This window comes from Pan paniscus, chromosome 15 (genome assembly GCF_029289425.2).
Source record: "Pan paniscus chromosome 15, NHGRI_mPanPan1-v2.0_pri, whole genome shotgun sequence".
Lineage (NCBI taxonomy): Eukaryota > Metazoa > Chordata > Mammalia > Primates > Hominidae > Pan > Pan paniscus.
This window is the reverse complement of record NC_073264.2, coordinates 35,395,930-35,423,028: the sequence shown is the minus strand read 5'-3', so window position 1 is coordinate 35,423,028 and position 27,099 is coordinate 35,395,930. Positions and strand designations below refer to the sequence as shown.

Genomic DNA, 27,099 nt, shown 5'->3' with positions numbered 1-27,099 from the left:
ATTGCATGCATTTATGCAGACACTCTAGAGGCTTGTACGGCTGTGCTGAACCTCCACGTAGGTTTGTCTCACTGCCTCATTCCAATCCAGGCAGAGGGAGTCTGTTAAATTCACAACTCAGCTTAGAAGGGTCATCAGGATTCATTTGTTGGAATTGCTGGTGACATCTGAAGCTTTCATAGAAGAGCTTGTTCTTTCCAGAAGAGTATAGAGTTCCTGTCAGTTACTGCTTCCTCCTCTGGCCTCACAGAATAAGGCTGGGGGCGAGCCAGGTCAGTGCAGTATTTTAGGGCAGTAGGCCATCTCTTTATGTGGAACCTTTCTAATATCCACACTCTGGACCGAAAGACTCCCTTAGACCTGGAAAAGCCCCTCTCCCACTCCTCAAACGTTTACTGCATGTGAAAGTGTAGCTCAGCCCCTATCCTTGGTGCTCTCTGTGGGTCTGGCTTCTCTGCCTCCAGATGGTTCAGGCTGCAGTCTGGAATGTTCTATTTCAGCAAACGGAGCATGTTGTTACATTATCTGCACTTTTGCTTTCATCTTGGGGTGGATGACTGAGTATGGACTTGGAGGTTTTGCGCCATAGATTTGTAGTAATAAAAAGAAAACTGACCTTCGTGGAGCAGTTTCTGGGCTCCTGGCACTGTACTAAGGTGGCTGTTATTTATTCTTAGAAGGTGGAAATTATTATCCCATTTTTTTGTAGATGAAGAAACAGAGGTTGTTTTCATATATTGCCCAAGTGCACATAGCTGATAAGTGGCAAAACCAGCATTTAGGAGAAACAACCAAGAATGAATATCAGGATAGTGCCAGAGACATGGGTAGAGAAGGCCTGATAGAATCCTGTAACACAAGGACTAAGGGAAGGTGTAAAGACCAGCTCTCTAAACACCTGGAAGTAAGAACAGCCAAGCCAGATACATCTCCTGCAACATGTCGTTGAGGCATCCTGGTAAATGGGGTGGGAACTGCCCCAGCATGGATGGCTCCTGTGTCCCCCTGGGAAGCAGCACATGAGCTGGTGGAGAGTCCTTGGGCAGGTGTGTGTTGCAGCAGACCTGACCATGCCACTTGGAAACAAGGTTCATGCTGCTTTACAAGCGGCCTCCAGACTCACTCCAGACCTCTCCCATTAATGGGGATGGTGTCCCATAGCTCCTGATGTCCTGTATGGTGGGTGGGTTGGACTAGGGAGCTGATAGGGCTGCTCCAGGTAGGATTCCTTAGCAATGAACTGCTTAGGTCTACAAACACAGGGACTCACACTTGTATTTCAATGCTTCATGGTTATCCCAGGGTAGGGATGAGCTTGGTAGAGGGCAGGAACGTCAGTGGGACTTAAGGGTGACAGCCAGCCACCTATCCCTGACCTCCTTTATTATGACAATTCTCTTTGATATACACCATTCATACTACCAGGTAGCTCATATTGTAAGTTTTAATTTCACTTTCATTTGTGTGATTCTTTGATTACTGTCTGTATCTTCCAATCCATGTCTGCTTTTACTCATCATTGATTCCCAGTACCTCATACACTGCCTGCCACCTATAGTGGGTATTCAAATAAGTATTTTTTAATTGATTAATTAATGAATGAAAAGAAGTTCTGGAAGTGTGAGAAATTGAAAAAGTGCTTCGGAAGTAGTTGAGTGCTGCCTTTCCTGACTCTGCTGATTAAGTATGTGACAGATACCATAATTATCAGCATTCCAGATAAGAATCCAGAGAATGCTATCTTTGGCAGTGTCAGAAATACAAGCTTTGTTCCTCTTCACTTGCTGGGAATGCATTAGTCTTTGGATGAAAGGAGGCGTTGGGGCAGTCAATATGCCCTTTGGCTCTGGCTCGGGATTTATCAGTCACAGTTCCCCCATTGAAAGCATGAGGGTCATCAGGGACTAGCCAAAGTAAGAAAAATAGAACTTCAATCTCTGCATGGGGATCTCAGGTCAAGGCAAAAGTCTCAGAGAGGCTGAGAGCAAGAAGATCTGTATGATTTGAGGGGATCAGAAAGCCCAGCTTGACCCCAACTACTCTCTTATTAGCCTACTTGGAGGGTTGGAAATTATTGTGTTTAGGAATTTCTCTTTGGGTTAAGGTTTTGATTCTTGAAAAACTCTATAATAAAACATTTTCCTGGGTAAAGTGCTGCTTTTACCCAGTTCCCACCCCATTTACCAGGATGCCTCAATGACATTTGGGAGATGTATCTGGCTCGGCTGTTCTTAATTCCATGTGTGAAGTCATTACCATGAGCATGGTAGCATGAATTATTTTGATAAATTAACCAGTTGTGCTGAGTAGAGGCATTCCAAAGGCCAGAAGGAAAGTGACAGGTGAAGTTGAATGGGTATTGGGGTGTGGGAGTTTGACAGCAGACGGGTGTTGGAAGGAGAGGTTTTGAGAAGGGTGGTCTCATGGAGTATTCCTGTGGTGGTAAGCAGGAACTTGGTAGAGAAATGTTGCCAGGGCCCTGGCAAATATCCGAGTATGCTTAAGTTGGATATTTTGAGGGGAGTTTAATAAAGAGACTGCTATAGCCATGTGATCGGGCTTAGAGAAATCACACCAAGGACAGTATAGTACTTTGGACTAGCACTAGCATGGTTCTGCCATGCCCCAGGCTGGATGGAGCAAGGAGGGACAGCAATTACTAGAATCTGCAGAGGTTAGCTGCAGGAGAGGCTACTTACAAGGCATAGTGGATTAAAGATAGTTTGAAGTTCTTTGATATTCCTTTGAGATTGAGGTCTATGTTCTCCTGCCTTGAATCAGAGGGGCCTCGTGACTACTTTGATCAACAGAATGTGACAGACATGATGTTCTAGTTTGTAGGCTCAGGCCTTCAGAGATTGGCAGCTTCCATTTCCTTTCTTGGAAGCTTCCATTTTCTTTTCTTAGAAGACCACTTGCTCTTGGATACAACCACCTTGCTGAGAGGAAACCTTTTGAGCCTCAAGGAGAAGCCTACCTGGAGGAGAACTGAAGGCCTCTGCTGACAGCCTTGACAGAGCTCCCAGTTGATGCCGGTTGCAGTCATCATCAACTGGCTAGCCGTGTGCATAAGCCATCTCAGATGTGGATTCTCCAGCTCCAATCAAGCTGCCACATGGAGCAGAGATGAGTCACTCCACCAAACCCTGCCCAAAGAGTAGGTTCATCCGTAAAATAAGTGATCATTGTTGTTTCAAACTGTTAAGTACTGGAGGTAGTTTGTTGCCTACCAATGGATGCTGGAATACAGGAGTTGTGGCCTCAGTAAAGGGACACAGATAACCGATACTGTGGCGAGAAGGAAGCCAGGAGGACAAACAGCCTGGCCCCTCTCTCCTCCTGCCTACTTATTTACTACTAGTGACCTCCATTGGATGAACCCAACCAAAGCCAGAGGACAAGGAAGCTGTTGATGTTGTCCTTATAGGCCAGCCCCCTGGGACATGCCAGGTTGGAGAAATGTGAAGGGGCGATCTGGAGGGATGAATGGAAGACATGGAATAAGCACCAGGCACTTTGAAGCTGGTCTCATGGAGTTGAACCCAGTTGATAAAGCTCAACTGCCCAGCTGCCCAATAGAGCAAGAACAAAAAATTTCTAAGACAAAGGCCAGAGCCTATTTTACAAGGACTCTGGGTACGTGATCAATAAGGCAGAAAGGAGAAAAATTTACCAAAGCCATTACTTAAAGAAGTAAGCTCTCAGATGGGATAATCCCCTGTGAATGCCAGCCGTGGGCCATGAACTCCCCAATTTCCTGAGCAGTCAGTCTGTTGGGGGGTCTGGGGGCCTGATACACAGTGGAAGATCACCCTCTGCCTTTATGGCCCATAAAACAAATACTTATACTTCTAAGGAAATTGGAATAATCTAGCTAAGGAAAAGGAACTCTTTCCTGGGGCTAGAAGCTCCAGATAGACAAACCTAGGTGACCTGGGCAGAATCAAGACTGCTGTTGCCTTGCTTGTCAGAGGCTGGTGGCAATGAATCCACTAGCACCTGAAGGGATCCATGGAACAGGGGAACAGTGGCAGAGAGGGAGAAGCCCCTTCAATCTGCTTCTAGGAGAGCAGGCAGGCCACTCGCTGGGCTCTGGGGCCAGTCACAAAGCCAGAGTAGTGTCCCCAATGTCCAGTAGGAATTTTGTCAAATCTAGTGAGAGCTTTCGAAAACTGCCCTGTTAAAGGGAGGTGATAGAGAGTACCATGATTAGAGCTGGGATTCAGGGGTCCAGCTGCGTGGATTCAAATTCTGGCTCTGCCTCTTGCCAGCTGTATAATTTTGTTTAATTCCTCTATGACTTAGTTTTCTTATCAGTAAAATGGTGATAATAATAGTGCAGCTTTTAAGGATACATGAGCTTATACTACATACCTACAGAAACAGCAGGATGAAGTGTCTAAGAGCACAGGCTCTGGAGCCAGATGGCCAGGGTTTGAATCCTGGCTCCACCACTTACTGTGTGCATGATGTAGGGCAAGTTATTTAGTTTCTCTGTCTCATTGTCCTCTTTCATGGGAATAATAGCATACCTCCTTCATTTTGGTCATCATAAAGATTAATGAGTCAATCTATGTAAAGGGTTCAGAATGGCACCGATATTTAGCAAGCACTCTGTTAGCTGTGATTAGCACAAGGCCTTGTACATCTTGGTGTGATTGTGTGGCATATAATAATCAGGCAATAACATTTTCCTTCTGCTGGAAGAGGAGACAAGAGGGGGAAACTCATGTGCTTGTGACAGAGCTCTGCCCAGTTCATATTCAACACACCTCAGAACTGCCCTGTCTCTTGGTTGATGACACTGTGGGTAGTGAAGTTTGGTCCATTCCCACAGGTGTGATCACATTGGTGTCCGTTTTGCGCTCTGCCCCAATCACACCTTAGCTTCTAGGCTGCCTACCAAAGACATTGTCTCCCCAGTGGCGCTCTCAGACCCAGCCTGGCAGCACACCGCCATTGTTGGGTGACTGATGGCCCACGGGAAATGGGGCTTCCCTTCTGCCCTGGGGCCTGGCTGTGAAAGCAAGCACAAGAAAAATGGTATCGATAAAGAAGGCTGCTCCTGGTAGACAGTGCCTCTTTTTTTCCAACTAAATGATACACCTAAGGCATAAACCACAGAGTCTGAAATCTGAGCCAACCTGGTTGTCTTTTCAGCTTCTGGAACCCACTTGGGACATTGCTACTCCCCCGTGCCTCAAGGGTACCCTTCCTTAAGACCTTGTCCTACAAAGGCCTCATCGTGATTTGCCTATTGGAGCTTGGCTTGCTCTGATAGACAAAGTGCAGGAGTGGGGTGTGGCTGAGCCGCAGCAGCTGCAGGGAGATCTTTCAGAGAACTGTGGGCAGGACAGAGAACTCCAATCCTGGCCCTGGCACTGGCAGGCTGGGTGAAGTCTCTAGTGCTTAACCCCCTTAGTCCTCTTTTTGCAAAATGAAGGCAACATCAACAGACTTCGGGGAGTCTCCTGAGACTAAATCCTTAAAGAGGGAGTTAGGGAAAAGCAGGTGGTAGTGTTCACTGTGGTGACAGAGCAATCATGCTCATCAGAACCTGTGGTTTTAGGGCCTGGGGGCCATGGAAAGAGCAAGGGGTGGCTTCATCCTCAGGTGGATAGTTCTCCTTCCTGGGGCCTCTCTTCCTTCCTCTCTCCCTTGCTATCCCCTAACCTGTCCCAGTGCTTCTTTAGAGACCAGGAAGATTCTCAGGAATGGTTGCCCCTTGGGCCAGTGTTAGAGCAGGAATCTAGAAGGAAGGTCATGTGTTAGGCCTGCAAAATTTACCCTTCTCCCCAGATGCTTCCATTCCTTTTTACCTCACTGCCCTCCCTTAGATTTTTATTTGGCCTAACTTAGGTCATTTTTTTTTAACAAAAAAAAAAAAAGAGGGGGGAGGGCTATTGGCATAGTTCTACCTCAGCAACTATCCAGGGAGCCTGGCCTGGTCCAGGCATGCAGTGGGTTTTCCTTCAGAAATGAGTCCTTTGAGAGCCCAGAGAAGGGCAGCCCTGAGCCTGTTCACTCAGCCTGACCTGGAAAAACTGCAACCCACTGAGACACTCTGTTTCTCAGTTCTGTCCTTTCTAGAAGGTACCATTCCTCCTGAAAGGTCAAAGTGACTGTTCAGTCTCAATCTATCATGTGATGAAAGGTGTGGTACCAACTACAGCAAATAAACTTACAATTTCCAACATCCAACCAAAGAGGCTGACTACAAAATAAAGCTATTCCTACGAAACTGCAATTTTTGCAGGTCAAATTTTCAGTCAGCCACCAGAGGGTGCCCGTAGAGCTCTCTAAAAATGACCAAAACCTGAAGAATTAGAGGAGAAAGAAAATTTCCAGTGCATGAAAGACCAGGACAAAATACAGCTTACCCCCACCTGACTTGAACAGATACACAGGCCAGACAAGGAGCTGTGAGGCTGTCGACAACAAGAACCAGGGTGGGAGTAACCCCAGATTTTACCTAGATATGAGCTAAACAAGTTGCTTCTTGATTTCACATTGGCAATTGCGATAGTACTTTGAGGACTGGCCCAGAAAGCATTTTCATCCCCTGGCAAAACTCTTCCCCATCAGCTTCCCAACCATGTGTACAAACGAAATGCAAATACATGTAAATATTAGCCTGAGTCAAAGTCTTCTTGGAACGTAAGGCTGCTTGCGACTGCTGCTGCTTTGAAAAAGAAAAATCCTATAATGCAAGTGAAAGGACAGATTTTCTGAGCCACTGCTTCTGCACCAGGGTGAGGGTTCAGAAGGACGAAATACAGGTGCCATGGTTCTCTGAAGAGATGGTCTTGTGTGGAGCACACCTGGAATGAAAGGATGGGGACAGCTTCTACCCTCTCCCCAGCAGGGCCTGACAAGCAGGCTGTGTGGCATTCCTGTATTTCCAGGGCTGGCACAGTGGCTGACACACAGTAGCTGCCTGTAAATGTTTGTTGAATGAGTGAATAAATGACTAGGAAGGGAGCTGGAGTGGGTGTGACACTGTCTGGGCTGGCTGGAGCTTTCACCAGGTTGAGGGATGACAGGGAAAGGGGTAGGTGGGTGTGGGAGGGTAATTTCCCAGTGAGGAGAGATTCTGTGTTTCATCTGGGTTGCCTGTCTGAGGCCTTTTCTGTGGGCAACTAAGGCCCTAAGACAGAGTGTGTGGACTCTGCCCTAATGATAGTCAAACTGCCCAATGGTCCCATTCATTCACATATTTGTCTACTAATTGACAGCTATTGAGTACCTAATGGGAACCGTGGCCTTCATCCCTCATCCCTACGCAGGCGACCCCAGACTGTCTTAGCCACCTTCGTGAGCTGGGGATAGGAATGCCGGAGGAAGTGAGCACATGGCTAATACTGGGCAGGGGCTTTGGCTGTCTGGAAATGCAGCCAGCAGGGAGCTGGACTGAGGCACCGGTTGCTGGCAATTGGGCCATTTGTCTCTCTGGACAAGTGCAAGCAATAAGTGTGTATGTGCTCTGTGTGTGTGAGACTACGCAGGTGTGAGTGTGGGTTGCAATAATATTTCACCTTTGCCTGAGGGTCTACCATTTCACAACCCTTTGGCAGCACCCAGCCTCCCTTGCTGCGCCTACAAGGGAGAGAAGAGGTGATTAATATTTAAATTTGGAAATAGCTGTAGTTTGGAGACAGACATTATCATTCTAATTCACCATTGGAGAAATTATTATGTCCATGCTTTGCAGAGTATAATGTAGCCTCTATATTTGCTCCCTTCCTAATTTTTCTCCCTTGGGGCTGCTTGAATGACAACTTTGGGGGGATTACAGCCTTCAGATGAACAAAGGGGGATGTCTGACTTGGAAGAAAGAGAATGGGTTTAGGAATCTTCTTGTTTCTCTCCTCCCCTGCCCATGGCTAAGTCTGTCCTTCTGATACTATAATGAGCATCTTTTCCCCACCAGACTGAGAAGTGTAGTTTCTTGAGCTATAACCCTTTTAGTTTGCAAATCTCACACTGATGAGGTGCTGATGATCGCTGGGCCCACTCTGAGTAGTGGCCCAGCAGGATTCCCCACACTCTGTGAGCTGTTTGATGGCATAGATTATGCATCCATCTAGTCCTTTTAAATTTCTGATCTCCAACAGGTCTTGGCACAGTCCTGTGTACTGGGCAAGGTTAGACACAAGTGAGAGGCTATTAGGAAAGAGCTTCAATAAACCAGCTATAGCTAAAGCAAAGGAAAATGTTCTGGAAAAGCTAAGCAGGCTCCCGAAGAAGCTTCCATTGGATTTTCCCATCAGATTGCTTTTGTCATAAGATCTTCTCTGGGGAAAAAAAATCCATTTTTTTTTTTAAAGGGAAGGAAAGAAAACCCATACCTAGAGGCAAAAGATGGCCCAATGACATCTTTGCCTGAGCTCTCTGTCAAGGAGAATCTTAGTGGAAGCCACAAGATTATGGAGTTTAGACATCAACAGAGAGAGTGTGGGTCAGGGAGGAGCTTACCTTAGACACACTCAGCATGGACCAAGGGGAGTTGTGTGGATCTGTGTGTGCCATTTTATCAAATACATAGAGATAACCTCTTTGCTGTTTATAAGAGCGAACTAATGGGAAGAAGCCAGCTTTAAAATTACCATTTTGTCAAGAAAGAATAGAGCAAGCACTATAAACATTTACCTTTTTTTTTTTTTTTGGTCTGTTTAGTAGATAAAATTCTATAAGACTCAACTACTTGTTATTAAACAAACTTATCTTGAGTATCTCCTATGTCTCAGGCACCAAGACCTGTACTCTTTGGAGACTATGATGGACAACACAACATGAATTTCTTGCCCTCAGGTGGTTTACAATCTAGTGAGGGAGGCAGACAAATGACCAGATGACATCCGAGAGACCAAGCTTTGCCTGCCCTCCTGTGGCCTTGGCTGGGGGATCCTCCTGTGGCCCATGGAAGGGGCATTTCTCTGAACTGAAGGACTCCACCTCTCCTATGCTATAACTGGCCAGGGATGGGCCTGCAGTGGCTGATCAGAGGTTCAGCCCTTGGTAATTCAAGCCAATCCAGTTTCTTGCCTTAAAATTTGTAATTGACATGCTGACAGATGAAGTTAGTTACAGGTGGTGAGTGAGCTTCAAGTTTATGGAGACTTGGGACTGAAGCCACTTGATGAGCCATGTATTCCCAGAGAGTGTGTAAAAGCAAAAGAAGCAACCAGAAGAGAGGATGAGAGAGGGGAAGGGGGCAGACTTGGAGAGTCAGCTCCCCTTGATGGCAACAACTCCCCTTGCTCCTTATCTTTGTGTCCTGTGAGATTACCATTCTTTAAAATAAATCCCTCTCTTCCTGCGACAAGTAGACTGAATTTGTTTTTCTTACAAGCAAAAGTTCTGTTTTTAATTCAAAATGTTATAGAACAATGTGCAGTCAGCCTTTCTATCTACAGGTTCTGCGTCCACAGATTTAGCCAGCCTAGGATTGAAACTGTAGTTAGGCCTGTAATGGTTGTGTCTGTAGTGAACACGTGCAGATTTTTTTCTTGTCATTATTCCCTAAACAATACAGAATAACAACTATTTACATTGCATTTACATTGTACCAGGTATTGTATGCAATCTGGAGATGATTTAAAGTGTACAGGAGGATGTGCATAGATTATATGCAAATACTATGGCATTTTATATCAGGGACTTGAGCATCCATGGATTTTGGTATTTGTAGGGGTCCTGGAAGTAAGCTCCCACAGATACTGAGGGTTGACTGTATTAGTTTCCCAGGACTGCTGTAATAAGTTACCATAAATGTGGTGGCTTAAGACGATAGAAATATGTTCTCTCACAGTTCTGGAGACAAGAATCCAAACTTAAGGTGTCAGGAGGGTTGATTCTCTCTGAGGTTGTGAAGAGAAACTGTTCTATGCCTGTCTCCTAGCTTTCTGGTGGCTCTCAGCAATCCTAATGTTCCTTGCCTTATAGACACATTCTTCAATCTCTCATTCCCTCTTCACATAGCCTTTCTTCACATGTCTCTGTATTTTCCTTTTCTGTTTCTTTTCTTCTTTTTTTTTTTTTTTGAGATGGAGTCTCACTCTGTCGCCCAGGCTGGAGTGCAGTGGCATGATCTTGGCTCACTGCAACCTCCATCTCTTGGGTTCAAGCAATTCTCCTGCCTCAGCCTCCTGAGTAGCTGGGACTACAGGCTACAGGCGCCCGCCACCGCGCCCGGCTAATTTTTTGTATTTTTAGTAGAGACGGGGTTTCACTGTGTTAGCCAGGATGGTCTCCATCTCCTGACCTCGTGATCCACCCGCCTCGGCCCCACAAAGTGCCGGGATTACAGGCGTGAGCCGCTGTGCCCAGCCCTTTTCTGTTTCTTATAAGGAACGCTTATCATTGCAGTTAGGGCCCATCCTAATCCAGGATGAGCTCATCTAGAAATCCTTACCTTAATTACATCTATAAAGACCCTTGTTCCAAATAAGGTCACATTCTGAGGTTCTGGGAAGACGTATCTTTTAGGGAGATACCATTCAACCCACGATAAACAAGGCACCAATGTGTTCATTGCTGGGTTACTCAGTTGGTGGATCATACATGACTTAAACAAGCAACAAAGCAGAGGCACTCATGGAGGAAGTGGGGAGAGAGAGGTATTTTTTAAAAGAATTTGATATTAAAATAAAATTGAAGTTCTTATAGGAAAACTTATGATTTAGGATTCTTTTAATTTTACTGAAGTGGAAGAGTAACACCATACTGTTCTCTGTATCTGGGGTCTCCAAAGCTATTAATGTCCTTAGTGAATTTTAAATAGTTGAGTGTCATCAGAAGGTAGAATGTAGAAGAGTAGAAGAGTCATTTTCCCTGTTGGTGGTGGTTTGTTTTGTTTTGTGTCTTGCAATTATTGAGGCCACAGGTGACCGTAGCAGGAACAACCACTATGTTATCAACATAAGTGGTAGAGGATTAAATGGAGATGAAGAAGATTTTAAGTGTAGATTACTTTCGCAAGAAGCTCAATTGTGAGATGAAAGGAAGATTTCAGGGTCTCTGAAATGTGGTCTGTGACCACAGAAAGTTGACTGGTGTTTGTGACAAATCTGGTGTTTGTGACTAAATGCTACAATTAACTCTAACTGCTGTCAGAACCTCTCAGGAATGGCATCCACTGATGATGTCTCTTAACCAGTACAAACTGAGGTTCTTAGCCAGGCTGGAAGCCCCTGACCCTGGTACCGTCATGCCCTGAGTAAAACAGCACCTTACCCCATGTTAATCCTATAGCTTGACATACAAGAAACTTACAGTAACCTGAGCATGCCATGCCAATTCCCTCTTGGTCCCTTGTACAAGCTATTTCCCCTGCCTGGGATGTCCTTCCCCCTTGTTTACCTACTCATCTGTCAAAGCTCACCTAGAATATTCCCCATTTGTTCTACCCTCCTTCAGGAAGTTGCTCGTTCTTTAGATCCCCATAGCACTCTTATAAGTATGTAACACTCATCACTGTACTATGGAATCCCTTAATTTTCTGCTTCTCCTATTAACTCATTGAAATCAGGATCCCCATTTTTCCTTCTTCTAGTCCTCAGCTCCTTGCACAGTATTGGGCAGATGGTAGGAGTTCAATAAACATTTATTAAATAAGTGAATTTGCAGTGAATACATTCAGATACTCAATACATATTAAGGGGCACACTTGGATGTCTAACAAAAGAAACCAGCCAGGAGGGGGAATGAGAGAGGGAAACTGGGCAGACTCATTATCAGCATCCATCAGCCCCCTCCATTACTACTGGAATCCAGGTTTTCAGCAATATCCACTCGCTTCCAAGCAGCCATGTGCTTAGGGGAAACTTACCCTTCCCCAGCCCAAGGGTGGGTCTGATTGATCTAAGAGCAATCGTATTTCCTTGCCAGTGATTGATTCAAGAATGGGCATGTCACCCAATTCTGGCCCACAAGACATGGGAGACTTCTGAGAAATGTTTTCTTGCTCCTAAGTAATGAAAAAATGCTTTTTAGTATAGTTTGGATACTCGTCCCCACCAAATCTCATGTTGAAATGTAATCCCCAGAGTGACAGTGTCGGAAGGTGAGGGGCCTAATGGGAGGTGTGTGGGTCATGGGAGCAGACCCATCATAAATAGATTAATGCCCTCCTGGGGTAGCGGTAGGTCGGGGGTGGGGTGAGTTCTCACTCGATTAGATCCCAGGGTTGCTCATGGTTAAAAAGAGCCTGGCACTGGCCAGGCGCGGTGGCTCACGCCTGTAATCCCAGCACTTTGGGAGGCTGAGGCGGGCGGATCATGAGGTCAGGAGATCAAGACCATCCTGGCTAACACAGTGAAACCCCGTCTCTACTAAGAATACAAAAAATTAGCCGGGCGCGGTGGCGGGCACCTGTAGTCCCAGCTACTTGGGAGGCTGAGGCAGGAGAATGGTGTGAACCCGGGAGGCGGAGCTTGCAGTGAGCCGAGATCGTGCCGCTGCACTCTAGCCTGGGCGACAGAGCAAAACTCTGTCTCAAAAAAAAAAAAAAAAAAACTAAAAAAAAAAACAGAGCCTGGCACCTCCTGCCCCCTCACTTGCTTCCTCTCTTGCTGTGTGATCTCTGCACAAGCCAGGTCCCCTTTGGCTTTTGCCATGAGTGGAAGCAGCCTTAGGCCCTCATAATCAGGAGCCAAATAAACCTTTTTTATTTATAAATTACCCAGCCTCAGGCATTCCTTTATAGTAATACAAAACAGACCTGACACTTTCTCTTCTTCCTCAGGGTGTTGTTATGTCCAAAGCCATCTTGCAATGAGCAGCCTGAGAATGGAGCCAATGACTGAGGGTGGCAGAGCAGAAAGATGGTAAGAGTCTGAATCTGTAATAACTGGGCTGGCCACTGAACCTGTCTACCCAACCCTCTTCCCCTTGGGGATTACAGTTATCCCCATCAATGAATTTTTAAAAATTGTTTAAGGGTATTTGAATCTGGTTTCTATGACTTAAAGCCAAAAGCATTCTAGCTAAAATAATTTGCCATGTAGTAAATGTTTATTAAACCTTTTAAGTAAACATTTATTAATGTTTATTAAACATAACTTGATTTTAAAGTTGTGGTCTTGGAAATGAATAAGCATGTCCCTTGTGAGTCTGTCATGCAATGGGATCTGGAAAAGGGAAATACAGTATTCTTACGGTCATCTCCTTATAAGCCCCCACTTATTTTGTTTATTTGACCCTACCACTCCGATAGTACAGGCTACACTTATTTTCCTGGAAGATGAAGAAAAATTTGGCCGTGAGCTATGCAAGGGGAAGTAAACAAAGTCACGAGACACAGACAGAAAACTTCATTTCCATTCAATCTCTGACCCCAAGAAAAAGTCACTTTGGGGAGATACATAAAGTTTTAAAAATTAAAGTGCAATTAATTGTAGTTAAGTTTTAAAAAATTAAATCTGGGTTCCGCTGGCACATGAATAGAGCAATGAAATGGAATAGGAAATCAAGAAGTAGACCCAAATACATACAGGGATTTAGCATATGATAAAAAAAAAAAACCTCATTTCAAATCAGTGGGGGAAAACTGGATTTTTTATTAATGGCGTCTGGACAACAGGGTAGTCAGCTATAACAGTAAATAAATGTTAAAAGTTAGAGCTATACCTCACACCTTGCCAAATAAATCTCAGATGGGTGGGTCAGAGATTTTACAAACATGTGAAACCATAAAATATGAAAGAAATCATAAAAGATTTTTTGTTGTAATTTATAGCTTAAAAAACCTTTTAAAACATGACACAAATTACAGGAGTCATAAAATAAAGACTGAAAAATTCAGCTGTGCTTTAAAAAATATCTGCATGCAAAAATGACAATAGCAAGTCAAAAGTCAATGGACAAGTTGAGAAACATATTTGCAACTCATTGGTACACAATGAATCCTAGTTAGTAAGGAAAAGATGAAGAAACCAATAGAAAAATGAGCAAAGGACATTATATCAGGTGATATAGGTGGGCAATTTGGCAATATTTATTGAAATTACAAATATACATACTCATTGATTCAACAATTTTATTTCTAGAGATTACTTATAATACTTAAATATTCATAATGCTTAATAGCAATTATATTAAATTACAGACACACTCTTATGCATGGAAATCATTTATGAATAAGGTTAATCATTGCAGCATTGTTTGTAGTACCAAAAAATTGGAAGTAATGTAAATGATCATCAATGGAAGAGTAGTTAGACAAATGATCCCATTTGTCTAATGTAATGAATTACTAGTCATAAAAAAAAAGATTGAGGGAAAAGATTGAAGAGTTCTTTTTATAGTGAAATGATGTGGCATCATCTCCAAAATACATTAAGTAAAAAAAGCAAGGTACAGAAGAGAATAGTGAGTTACTATTTGTGTAAACAGAAGATCATGGGTGGTGTCTTATACAAATTCACTTGGATATTTCTGCAAGAAAAAGTAGTTAGTCAGTGACACTGATGCCCTCAGAGGGGAAACAGGGTGGCTGGTGCCTGTGGGTAGGAGGGAGGTTTCACTCTATATAATTGTATACCTTTTGAATTATGAACTATGTGAATGTATTACCTATTCCAGTTCCAAAATGAATACATTACCTTTTAAAAGGTATTTTGAAACCAAGAAAGAGAAATAGAAAACCCTCAACACTTTACCAATGAAAACTAAAGGTGAGGAACTGCAAATCTGATTCAACAAATGCAGCCCCCATATCTAATATGATTAGGGCCTAACATCCCCACAAACATCTTCAGCCTTTCTACCAACCTCAGGTAGACTAGGATTTGATTTGTCAACCTTAACCCCTCCCTGCCACTTCCCGTTCCTCCTGCTTTAAGGTCAGGTCTGTCTGCCCTGCCTGGGATTTGCCTTTGGGCTCTGTCATCCTCACACCCTGCATTGATGACCTGCAGCAGAGCACCAAGCCGAGGGCATCCTACATTGCTCTGCTAAGCACAACTCATGGGCGTGATTGTTTGTCTTAAGGATGCAAAAGGTAGTTGAGATATTTAATGTCGAAATATTAGACTAAGGTTGAAGAAAATGAAGCAGATCAAGGTAGGAGGTTTTTACCTGTAGGTATCATAATGGGATGGTAAGAAGAAAAGATAATAAATCATAGAGAGCAGGAGAACCAACAACTTGCCACACTTCGACTGGATTTTTCTCTTCTTGGAGCTCTGTAGTTGATGCCTTATTAACATCAGAGGGGATTTGATGACTTGTCATATTCAGTCCTGACTACTGAAATGAAAAGGATAGAAAATGAAAAGTATGGAAAATGAAAATCAATTGCATTCTTTAATTTTAGTCATTCCATTCCTGGAGCATATTGAATACTACTTTGGGTTCTTTCATTGTTCAGGTTATTAATAACAAAGAGCCAAAGTATTTCACATTCCTAAAGAGTCTTTCATCTCAAAGGAGCCAATGTAATTCACTAATTCAGTTACCTGAACTACATTTGGTAATTATTTGAGGATCACTTCACCCAGGGGTGAATTTCGACGAGTTGTGTGACACAGCCGACAGTCGCTTCGTTCTCCAGTCAGTGCAAAAGAAAAATGAATAGCTAATGGGGGATGTTCTCCTAAAGGATTTTCCCAGTGAAAACTTCTGGGAGATGGATGCTGAAAGAATGTAATTAATTGCCCGAAATTAATACCTCCAACCTTACTCAAGGTTTTCTGACCTCTTTACTAGTGTCAGGGTGGAGAGGTGGCTTATCTCAGAACGGGGCCTTCTAGCAACTGAGAGACCTGTGAATAGCAGGCAGTCCATTGCTATCTCGTTTTACATTCATGTATTTTTTTTTATTGATTATAAATGGTATTGTATTTATAATGTTTCCACATATTCACTTTTAGAATACAGAAATACACATCACTTTTTAATTGTCACAATTGATTTTCATATGTTGATCTTATGTCAGTGACCTTGCTGAACTCAGTTTAAGGAAGGTTTTTGTAGATTCCTTGAGATTTTCTATGCAAACTATCACTGCGTCTGCAAATAGAGATAATTTTAGTCCTTCCTTTCTTATCTGTATGCCTTTTATTTCCTTTTCTTGCCTTATTGAGCTGGCTAGATCACAGTTGGACAGCAGTGGTGAGAGCAGACATTCTTGCAGACATGCTTGCCTTATAAGTGATCTTAGGGGAAAAGCAGTCTTCTATAATTATAATGTTAGTTGTGGGTTTTTTGTAGATGTTCTTTATCAGATTGAGAAGGTTCCTCACTATTCCTAGTTTTCTGAGAGTTTTTTTTTTTATCATTAATAGGTGTCAAATTTTGTCAATTGTCTTTTCTGTGTCTACTGATATGATCATGTGATTTTTTTCCTTTTAATTTATTAATATGGTGGATTACATTGATTGATTCTTGAACATTGAACCAGCCTTGCATCCTGTGAACAGGGATCATTCCAATGTTACCTAATTTTAAAGATCATATACAAGAAATAGTGTCTCAGTTATATGACCCTAATTTGGAGGAAGGGGATAAGGGGTGAGAAACGAGCTCTTGCAACAAGGGCATTTGCCTTGGTCCACCTGACTGGATCAAATAAGACTTCTGGCCGGGCACGGTGGCTCATGCCTGTAATTCCAGCACTTCGGGAGGCTGAGGCAGACAGATTGCTTGAGTTCAGGAGTTTGAGACCAGCCTGGGCAACACAGTGAAACCCTATCTCTACAAACAATACAAAAATGAGCTGGGCGTGGTGGTATGTGCCTGTAGTCCCAGCTACTTGGGAGGCTGAGATGGGAGGATGGCTTGAACCCAGGAGGCAGAGGTTGCAGTGAGCCAAGATGGTGCCACTGCACTCCAGCCTGGGTGATAGAGCCAGATCCTGTGTCAAAAGAAAAAAAAAAGGTGGCAAGAGGTACTGAGGTCCAAGAGATGATATATCTAGCACTCCCTTCCACCTCAATGAATCCAACAGGAAGCAAAACCCTTCCATCTTCTCCTTACTAATTATGCTGTAAATACTTTCTCTTAATTTTTAATGTCATCTTTCCTCTTTTATTTCTCCCATCATCATTCCAAAACCCATTCAGAAGGGTGTATTTGCAGGCATGTTGTTGGGGTGGTAGAGTAGAATGGGAAAAGAAAGAGGTAAGATGTGATGCAAATAGAATATATTTCAGCTGAATGATCTGTTTTAACAATCTGTGTTTGTCTAGAGATGTTTGAGAGCATGAGAAAGGAAGTCAAGGAAAGCTTGACCATCCCCGGCAGAGTCTGGAGTTTGGCAGCTGGGAATGGAGATAGTGTGCAGAGTGAACAAAGGTCCAAGATGAGCTCAGAGCCACTGAATGACAACACACCTTCTGAATGCACATGACTCCTCAGATTCCTCTGGTCTCTCTCTAACACCTCACAGAGCAGCTGCCACAACACACCACTCTCAGGTTCATTAGTTATTCTTTAGGGGGTTAAAGCACAGCATGAAGGAAGCAGGGTTGATTGGTTTTATTCCTGCAATGATTAGGGCATTTTGCACTGCTTAGTGGCCCTATCCTGCTCCCTGAGGCTAGTCTACAGGTGGGAAATATTGGTCCTGCCGAGGAACCAACTGGCATCACCAGATGCATTGGCAACGTTGGAAAAATACAATCTCATGAGCAATGGTGTGCCTCATGTGTCCTAAATGTTTTTCTATGCCAGTGATTTTCAAATTATTTTAGCCTTTAAGTTTTTTTTCCCCTTCAACTGAAATCTTACTAGGAAACTCATCAAAAAGAAGAGGAGCTGTTCTGATTCAAGTTTGGCAGAATTCAGAGATCCATGTAAAGGATTCCTTTCCTCCTCTGAACTCTGCCACAATCATTTCAATAAACAAAATTTTAAAACTACTGTATTATGTGTTCTTTAATGCTGGTTAATGTTCTTACCTAATTTTACCTAATTTTAAAGGGAAGAGACTGAGACATGAAGGTGCTAAATAACTAACTTTTCCAAGTCAATGCCATGAGTTTGCATCAGTCAGGAACTGTGCTTGTCTGATCTGAAAACTGGTTTAAACAAGGCAGGGCTTTACTTTTCTGTCACCTAAGAGGACACTGTAGGGCAGTATAGGGCCAATGTGGTGGGGCTTATGAGGTCTTTGGGGACCTAGGCTCTGTGCGGCCCAACATTCCATGATCTCTAGGATGGATCCTCATCCCATGTTTATGATATGATTTCTAGAGCTCCAGCCATCTGATCAGCACATAGAAGATGTAGAAAGAGGGGGAATAGGAATAGAAGGGGTTTTCTAGAAAGGCTTAATGACTTTTGCTTACATCTGAAATGAGTAACTTAAAACATTAAGCTGGCATACTGACTACCTGACATGGTTTTGCTGTGTGTCCCCACCCAAATCTCATCTTGAATTGTAATCACCATGTGTTGAAGGAGGGGCCTGGTGGAAGGTGATTAGATCATGGGGGTTCTCATGAGATCTCATGGTTTAAAGTGGGTGGCAGTCTCCCTCCTCCGTCTCCTGCCACCTTGTAAGATATGCTTTGCTTCCCCTTCACCTTCCTCCATGATTGTGTTTCCTGAGGCCTCCCCAGCCATGTGGAACTGTGAGTCAAACCTCTTTTCTTTATAAATTACTCAGTCTCAGGTGGTTCTTTATAGTAGTGTGAAAATGAACTAATACACACCCTTTCCCCCAGCAATATAGGAGCTCTGCCAGTGAGGAAGGGGAGAGCTGACATTGGTGGATAACTAACAGTTTGGCACAAAATATGTGTAAAAAGTATGCCTCTAAGTGAGCACATGTCCTGGATTTATCCCAATTGCAAATAAGCTGCCTCTTCTCCTCATAAACCCACCAAGTCAATATTTCAGCACCTAAATGTTTTTTTCTCATTTTTTTCTTATTCAGAAGAGGCTCAAAACTCCTTTGTCAGATTAATGTCCTGTATTTTATTTTAGAAAATAAGGTGTTCATAAAACAACCTAACTTGTTATTTGTTAAAATTGCTTGACAAAGGAATTTTTTTTTTTCAAAATATCGCATATGTTTTGGATTGTCTTCAGACCATAATCCTGCTCTATGAGGGCAAGTGGCAGGTGGGAAGGTGTAGATCAGCAATATGTGGTTTGTGACTGAACGTGGAAGTTGGATTACACTTCAGGGTGCATAGATGCCTGCCCTTTGACCCTTTACTACATGAGGGTCTTTATTAGCTCCTCACTAAGGCATTCCTGTTCCCCACCTGCTTTCCTGCCCACCTCACAAGGGTGATGGGGGCACTATTGGTTCAGAGTGGGCTGCCACTGCCTGTGGTGTAGTGTGGAAGACAAAGAATGGACATGGATTGAAAAGACCTGGATTCAACTCTGCCTTTGTGACCCTTTGACAAGCCACCTCAGTTCTCCAGGCCTCATTTCCTCTTTAGTAAAATGAGAGGATTAGACTAGATGAGCTCTATGGACACTTCCAAATCAAATATTCTGATATTGTGTCTCCTGCTCCCATCCCCTGTCCTTTGTTTTCACGTGGGCTGGAATGTGAGGTACAAATGCTGCCAGTCACTGGATAAGGACTCTTAAAAATCATCTGCTCACTTTCTTCCACCAGGAAGAATTATAATAAAAATTAGCCTGTTTCCTTAAGTTTTATGGATTTGTTTTATAGATCCTAGAGATTTTCCTAATGTAGGTCTTTAACTAAAATGCCTCCAGTTGGATTTAATGCCCATTTTCTCTTGCCCTGTTGATTATATGGCTGTCTGGATGTTCATAGGAAAACTTGAGACAAAATCACAATTGCAATAGGATGAAGAACATTTCCCAAAGGAATGGGATCCAGATTGCTCACTGTCTATTTATGAGTTCACTTTTTTTTTTTTTGAGACTGACTCTCACTCTGTCTCCCAGGCTGGAGTGCAGTGGCATGATCTTGGCTCACTGCAACCTCCGCCTCCTGGGTTCAAGCGACTCTCCTGGCTCAGCCACCTGACTGGCTGGGATTACAGGAGTGTGCCATCATGCCTGGCTAATTTTTGTATTTTTATTGGAGACAGGGTTTCACCATGTTGGCCAGCCTGGTTTCAAATTTCTGATCTCAAGTGATTCACCTGCCTCACCCTCCCAAAGTGCTGGGATTACAGGCACGAGCCACCGCACCTGGCTGAGTTCACTTTTTAACTGACTCAGTCCATCAAGAGAACTGGGCACCTGCTACGTGCCAGTCTCTACATGGAAAATGTGGGCTCCAATGCTTGCCTGATCTATTTTGCAGGTAAATGTGCTACTATGTGCCAGTCTCTGTCTCATGTGTATCATTTTCTTATGTAATCTTAACCATATGATGTAGGCATTTATCATTGAATTCTAATGTTTCTGTCTGCTGCTTCTTTGACTGAGGAAACTGTGCAATACCCTTTTCCCAATCATTTATTTACCTAATCTTTTTGGTAACTATTATGTGCTAGGGACCAGAGATATAACTGACCAAGACAGATAGGGTTTATCTGACAGGACTGTCAATCTATTCATCATAGTGCCCTACTTACTCCCAAGCACAAGCCTGACCAATCATGAAATGTCATGTTCCTTTGGCCAGTGATTAGACCAGGGGCTGGGAGAATGACCAAAGTAGGACCAGTTAGAGTCCTCGTATGCCATATGATCCAATGCTGGTTGCTGGAAATAGAGGGCTTCTCCTTCCCTTTATTCATTTAAGCCTTGGATTCAGATGTATATGGTACCTACCCCCACTAATGTACTTTGAAGTTTCAAAAACCAATAAATTTCCTTTTTGCTTAAGCTATTAGATTGAACCATATGAAAATGCCATATTTGCAGGTTGAATGTCAGAATTTCATCTGGTTTAACCTAGTAGTTTACATTTCTGCTGCCTATAATTGAATGAGTCCTGACTAATATGGGAGTACGGTTATCTCCAACTTAGATGAGGAAAATGAAGCAAGGGGTATTTGGTCAACGTCATGTTGCTATTAAGTATAGCAGGAATTAAAACCCTGGTGGCTTCAAAGCACATGTTCTTGATGAGCACTGAACAGAAGAGATTGTTGCTCATAGAGTGGGCCACAGGCAGCTGCCTGTCAGCGAACTATTTGCTACTAATCCATAAGAAGATAGGAAGTGCTGTGCCAGAGTGCAAAATCAACTATGCCACTAAGCATGCTCTTTAGTTCAGCATTTTTTTTAAATAGTAAGACTTTCTCAATGATGTAAGCAGTGAGCTGATTTAGATACTGGTGCAAGCTGCTTATCTCCTCCTGATCCAGTGTCAAATGGTCTTGTGGATTGGCACTTGGAGCAGCACTGGGTACAGTGGACCCTTGGGTTTGCTGCCCAGTGACAATAGCCTCCATTCACTGGGGACTTCCACAGAAGCCATATCTATGCCATGTGATGCTGACCTACTCTTCTGCTAGTCACAGCTGATTGGTTCAGGTCATTTGCTTGAGCCAAACTGGACCAATTAGATTTTCTTATCTAAGAATATGGAATCTCAAAAAGAGAAACAAAGGAGCCAGGAGAAGTAAGTAGTGAAACTACAAAAGCAGAATAAGCCCCAAAAACCCTTGTTTCCATGTCTTTGGAACTGTCGTTCTTACACTTTTGAGGTGTGGCTGTTCAACTCTTCCTGTACATTTTGTGAGATTACTAATATCCTTTCACAAGTAAATTCCTTTTTGTCTTAAGCCAGGTAGAGTTGGTTTCAAAAGAACCTTAATACCATTGAAAAATATAAGGAAGACCACATGTTCATGACTTAGGATTCTGTTAATAATTTCAATTATTTGCTAGCCTATGTGAGGGTGTTACCCACAATTCTGGGTCCCAGTAGTAGCTGGAAAAGTTGCTACCTAAACTGGGCATCCCCTCATCCCCTACTGTCAAATAGAAACAAAGACAAATATAGTCAATTAACTCTGATTACTAAAGACTCTGATAAGAATTGAACATCTTAGTTAAAGCAAATAATCAACTTTTATCTGTTTAACTGTAGATAAATAGAAACCAAATGAATGAATTCACTCATTGCTAACATTAGGAGCGTTAGTCACCTTGGGGCTGCAGCACTGACATCTGCCCATCTAGCTGCCTTTAGAAGAACCATTTGCTCTGGGAACACAAACATCATCTCAACTACCTAAACTCAAACAACAGGTCCTTGAATTCAAACTTGTTTTGAAAAAAACTTATGATCGAGACACAACTTGAATCCTCTTATTACCCATCCATTTCTCTTTAGAAGTAATATATGAATAAAAACAAAATACTTGGAAATCTCCTAAGATTTTCTCACTGCTTGAAGTAGGAAGTCCCAATAGATAGTTCATTCCTGTTTGGTGAAGAAAGCAGCTAAAATGGAGGTTTGAGATGAATGCTTAGCAGCTGGAAGTTGCTGCGTAGGGCGATAACAGGAGAAAGGAAGCAGGTGAAAGTTCCTGCTGCTCTTATTTGGGGGAAGATGCTGGGAGAGGCCTTACAAGCTTGATGCCTTGATCATTTATTTCTGAGTTCAGAATAATTGTCTCCCACACGCTTACCTAGAACCTCTGTGATCTTGGTTCTGAATAGGTTAATCTATTTTTAATGGCTACCCAAATACTATTAAGCTAATTCTTGCATTCCTTTGCTCTTCCTATTTAAAAATAAAAGTTCTGATAGTAATAGATGTCCCTGCCATTGTGGCCAAGAGAATCACCTACAGATGCTCTCTGAACAGAAAAAAATTGAACCTGAGATTCACATATCTATGCTTGTAATTCTCCACATTTACAACCTCTTAGTCTTTAAAAAATCTAATGATTTAGGTGCAGAGTTCTTTTTTCTTAATTGTATTGTTGGACTTATCTTAAACATAATCTGTAAGACTCAACATAATATCATTTATCCAGTATTTTTTATTGTACTAAATTTCAGGACTAATCTAAGTTTAAACTCTTTATTTTAGAAAATCAGTAACAGCAGCTAATTAGCACATCTCATTCTGGATGTATTTGCCAACCAATTTCAGAGACTCATTTGCCTGTTAAGAGATTTTATTGAACACCAGCACCACAGACTCTCCTTTTTTTCTAGTAAACAGCTCATGCTTATTATCTTATTACAGGAATGCCACTGGTTAAATCAGGCTCTGAATATAAATAGCCATATTACTGCCATCAGGCATCAATGTTTATTTAGTGGCTGTGAGTCATGCATACCTCTTTGATCGGGTTTGGAATGAGCCATTGCCGTTTTTGTTCAAAAAGGTTATTTGCAAAGGCTACAGAAGTATCAGTTAGATTAAACATGAAATTAATCAGCGTGGAATTTTATCAGCCATTTCTGCCACCAAACACCAGGTGTCAAGAGCATGTGCAAATGAGGGCTGAACAGAATGAAGCTGGGGACAGCTTAGTAGAGAGGTCAGAAAAGATTCCAAGAGGTCTGAGGGAGGAAAGGTGGAGGGAGGCAGCGAGGAAGGAGGGAAGACAGGCAGGCAGGTAATATTGAAGGCCTGCTGAATCATCTGGAACTACTTGGCAGTTTTACATAGCATATCTCATAGCACAGTGTGTGGAATGGGAGTTAGGTGACCTGCGAGCTTGAGCTCTGATCTGCCCAGTCCAGTGATCTTAGGAAAACAACTTAATGCATACAGGCATTACAAAGCATGCAGATAGAACATATGACAAACTTGTACAAAAGCAGGGAAACCACCTCAATGTTTCTCTAGACTAAAAATATCAGAGAGAAATAGACCCAAGGCAGATGTGATGTGGCTTTTTGTTGATGAAACTATGATGGCAGAGAACATGTGGCCCTTTAACTGGAGGGCTCACTGAAACTGGGTCTATTCCATCATTCAACATTTAGTGTATCCTCTGCTTGTCAGGCACAGTGCTGAGCAGGCCTGTGAGTAATTATACCATGGTTAGTGCTATGATGATTGCCACTATAAATTCCTGTTGACCTCATTCTCAACCCTGCTTTCAGCACTGCTCGGCGATTCTGATACATTATTCCGAGCGACTCTTCCCGCCATTGTCCACGAAGCCAATTTCTAGCACTCCCTGCTGTCTTCAAGCTTCTGTCTTCCCAGCCTCCATTCTGTTTACTCTCAGTGGCTGATCAGACCTTCCCTACAGTGAAAATAAATTTATCTACATTCACACTGATCCACTCCCTCTCCCATATTCTCATCTCAGGGAATGTCTTTCCTCTTAAAACAGGCAATCCTTCTGTGATTTGGATCCCATTCCCTCCTGGAGGTCGTTTTCTACCTAGAATCTTTAATTCTTCCCTCTCAACTAGCTTCATCATTCCAAATTAAAAAAAAAAACCCTCCTTCAACCATATCCCTCTTCAGGAATCCTCCTCCATTGTCAAAGGCAAGCTACCTGAAAGAATTGTTTACCTAGAATTTTCATTCCCTCGAGTTCCCTGGGAGACCGACACAGAGCTTTGAATGCAGGTGGTGAACTGGGGAAAGCTCTCAGAAGCTGCTCCAGGGCTGGCATGAAGGAGTCTCTTGGAAACTGTGACTTTAAAAGATGTACAGCAGGCCCTCCAATAAAGTTGTTTGGTGCAATGTTCTTTCTTTATAACATTGATGAGGAAAAAAAATGTTTTATTGTACATCATTTCATTTAAAGTAGTAGTTTCCAAGAACCTATTCACTTTAAGTGAGGACCTACTGTGGATACAACAGTGGCATCATCCAATTCTAGGGAACTCTAGGGCTGGGATGGCCTTTAGAGATGACCTGAATTGAAGCAAAGGGGACAGGCCTTTGTAACCCCTCATCAACCAGCCATTGGATGCACAGGGCAGGCACATCAACTTGGGTAAGTCAGTTTCCTTTGATAAAAGATCATTCTTGCAGAGGAATTCAGCTGTGAGCCATCAGCGGGCTAAAGTCCTGGCAGCTGGGGAATGAGTGCTTCAACCCTAAAAGGGGGTTCTGGGTGGCACAGCCTAGCACATGCTCTATAATGACAACCATCTTTCTGTCACCTGGCTTTGTCTCTCCTGAGCTCCAGACTCCATCGACATTCAACTGCCTACTGCAGATTTCCCTTTTGGCAACATGTGAGATACAATAAAACAGATACAAAATTTAACGCTCATCACCACCTTCTACAGCTCTACTCCCTCTTTAGGTAGTTCTCTGTCTGTATTAGCCTGTGTTCACGCTGCTGATAAAGACATACCCGACACTGGGAAGAAAAAGAGGTTTAATTGGACTTACAGTTCCACATGGCTGGGGAGGCCTCAGAATCATGGCAGGAGGCGAAGGGCCCTTCTTACATGGTGGGGGCGGCAAGAGAAAAAATGAGGAAGATGCAAAAGCAGAAACCCCTGATAAAACCATTAGATCTCATGAGACTTATTCACCACCACGAGAACAGTGTGGGGGAAACCGCCCCCATGATTCAAATTATCTCCCACTGGGTCCCTCCCACAACACATGGGAATTATGGGAGTACAATTCAAGATGAGATTTGGGTGAGGACACAGAGCCAAACCATATCACTGTCTTTGCAGATAGACGGTAACTTGGCAGTTACCCCTCATTTCTGTCTCTTGTGGGTTACTTCAGGGTATATTTGTTCTTTGCAGGCCTTCTGAGGAGTCTTATGTGCTGAACAAACATACCTGCTGAGTGACCCGCTGTCTCTCTTTTGCATCCTGCTGTGAAGCAGGAGCCAGAGTGATGATGCAGCACATTGCGTTTCCCCGCAGCTTTCCTTGCCCACTTCCCTTTTTTCCTCATTCTCACTGCTTTGGGCTTGTACCTACCAAATGCATTCTTAGCAGCTTAACTGTGACTTCAGGCTTCGCTTTTTAGAGGAACTGGGAGAAGACACTATCTTTTCCCTTATTCCTTACTTCCAGTGAACTGCTACCGAGTCACTTCAATTCTAATTTCTGGAATTAGAATTATCTATCTCTCTTTTTCTCAGTGTCTGCATTGCTACCACTCTAATCCAGGCACGATCATTTCCACTTGGATTGGTACTTTAGCCTCCTTAACTGGCCTCCTACAACTAGGCTCTTTGCCACCCTGTAGCTTGACACATGGTAAAACTTAATATTAGTTGCAAAAGTAAATGAATAAATGAATAGGTATGTCACAGGGCACTGTATTGTAATTGGACTACTTTAGAAAACACTGAAGTGCTGAGATAAGAACTTTTACTAGATTGTGGTAGCCCACACAACACCTTCTCTTCTTTGTTGTTCTTCTACTTCTAAAATTTCATGAGGTTTTCAGGAGATTTAAATAAATAATATATGTAAAACATTAGAGCCTGCCACGTGTGGTGGCTCATGCCTGTAATCCCAGCACTTTGGGAGGCCAAAGCTGGTGGATCACCTGAGGTCAGCCTGACCAACATGGTGAAACCCCATCTCTACTAAAGACCAGACTGACCAACATGGTGAAATCCCGTCTCTACTAAAAATACAAAAAATTAGCCGGGTGTGGTGGCGGGTGCCTGTAGTCCCAGCTACTCTGAGGCTGAGGCAGGAGAATCACTTGAACCCGGGAGGTGGAGGTTGCAGTGAGCCTAGATCGCACCACTGCACTCCAGCCTGGGTGACAAGAGCAAGACTGTGTCTCCAACAAACAAACAACAACAACAACAAAACATTAGAGCCATGTGGGGTACATACTAAGCACAAAATAATTTTTAATTATCTTCATCATATTATCCTTCCATGGATTTTTTTTTTGTTTCTCCCATCTCCTGAGAGTTAAAATTGTTTTAAAATATTTAATTAAAAATTGAGTAAATTCCATTTTCTATACCTAGCACTCCTCGGAAACAAAATACAGTAGAAATCTAAGTAATCATCCACCTAAATATCGGCACTGTCAAGGTGAGTTGTTTAGTGTCTGTGTAATATGTTTTTGTGAACACAAAATATAATTTAAACCTCAAGATTTAAAAATTAATATTCAATTTAGAAAAGTTAAAAAGTAGTCCGGGAGCGGTGGCTGACGCCTGTATCCCAGCACTTTGGGAGGCCAAGGAGGGCGGATCACCTGAGGTCGGAAGTTTGAGACCAGCCTGACCAACATGAAGAAACCCCATATCTGCTAAAAATACAAAATTAGCTGGTATGATG

General features: G+C 42.9%; 1 long non-coding RNA gene across 1 annotated transcript in view; it reads left to right on the top strand.

Moving 5' to 3' along the window:
• The window catches only part of LOC129393792 (uncharacterized), a 263,111-nt gene that overhangs the window by 122,262 nt on the left and 113,750 nt on the right, over positions 1 to 27,099 (top strand). Inside the window, exon 2 of the long non-coding RNA XR_008620837.2 lies at positions 12,746 to 12,827. This is a non-coding gene — a long non-coding RNA (uncharacterized LOC129393792). The remainder of the gene's footprint in view (positions 1 to 12,745; positions 12,828 to 27,099) is intronic.